Genomic DNA, 1,391 nt, shown 5'->3' with positions numbered 1-1,391 from the left:
CCCAGCTCTGTTAGCTAAGGCTGTAGCAGGATCATCAATCTCTCCCGCTACTGCTAGAAGTGGACAGAGCACCATGCTGAATGGGGGTGGGTGACAGTCAGAGTCAGACATGCCAGCTACTAAAAGGCAGAGTGTTAACTGAACTGCCAGAACTTATTTTGACATTAAGACCTGTTGAAATGATACAGACAAAGCAAAGTACAGTGAAGATAAAATTGGCTCAAAGAAGGATTTTCTTTCCTAATTTCTTCCTTAGAACATTTTCCATTCCTTTTTGCAAGAAAATTACATTTATTCCATATTGGTTTCCCTTTCTCCAATGCATGTTAAGGTTTGTGTATTTTGTTCTGCTAGGTAACTGACCCTCCCCTCCTATCTCCTTAGCCAGTTTCACCTCTCCACTCCCAAACATCTTCTCTATAGGTTTGTCCCTCTCCACACTCCACCTTCACACTCCCCATAGCACCTTCTCTCCCTGGACTCCACCTCTCTCATTTTCTGCCACTGAAGACTGCTAGAGTCCTCCACCTCGTGATGTTCTCGAGAGTCATTGGGATATTTTCCCTCATGTCTCAGGGACACACTGTGATATGGGACGGCCCACACAGGTATGAGAAAGATGTGTATATTCCTCTTTCCCCAACTGAGAAAAAAGGGCGGATTTTGTCCCCAGAGAAAGAGGCCGGTGGGAAAGTGAAGATCAGGGCCTCATTATCAACATCAAAAAATGTCACCTGCCCCTGTTCATAGTCCAGAGATAAACTTTGCTGGGTTTATCAGCAAAAGGGAGGTGGGTCCCCTCAGGGGAAGTGTAAGCCACCAACCACCCTTCCCCGCTCCGCTGCAAAGCCCAGAAGCCCTGCTCAGGGCTAACACTGATCCTTCCCTTCCTCCACACAGACTCTCTGGCAACTCCCAAAACCCAGCTTCTTGCTTCCCCCACCTCCACCTCCCAACAATGTCTCCCCGAGGTGAATCCCTCACAACCCAGCACAAAGGGATCATTGTCAAATCTCTCCAAATTGTTGGGCAGATTCTGCCGTGTGAATCCCCATCTCACGCTTTTCTGATCCTCAGAGAGGACGAGTCAGGGATGAGCTGTGTCTGGATCCAGAGTCACATTCACTGAGGAGAGAGAGAATTAGAGCATTAGAGGCAGAGCTTAGCCCTGGGGGGAGGCTGGGGACCATTTCTCACACTCCCCAGCAGCTCTGTTCCAACTGGAACACTGCCTGATTTTCTGCTTCTGTCACAGGGAGCTGCCTCCCTGGTTGGCTGGGCAGGGATCTCACGGCAGTTTCCATCCCACAATCAATAGGGATACTGTTGTGTCATAGTATTCTTTCCTCAATCTGAACCTTAGAGTCCAAAAAATGAGGTACTAGCATGAA

The 1,391-nt window shown here is 48.5% G+C and overlaps 1 pseudogene; it reads right to left on the bottom strand.

Moving 5' to 3' along the window:
* Positions 1–6: 6 nt before the first annotated feature.
* LOC116838094 (butyrophilin subfamily 1 member A1-like) lies at positions 7–1,125 on the bottom strand (annotated as a pseudogene).
* Positions 1,126–1,391: the final 266 nt, after the last annotated feature.

Source organism: Chelonoidis abingdonii, unplaced genomic scaffold (assembly GCF_003597395.2).
Source record: "Chelonoidis abingdonii isolate Lonesome George unplaced genomic scaffold, CheloAbing_2.0 scaffold1425, whole genome shotgun sequence".
In the NCBI taxonomy this organism is placed as follows: domain Eukaryota; kingdom Metazoa; phylum Chordata; order Testudines; family Testudinidae; genus Chelonoidis; species Chelonoidis abingdonii.
This window is presented reverse-complemented; position numbering and strand designations above follow the sequence as displayed.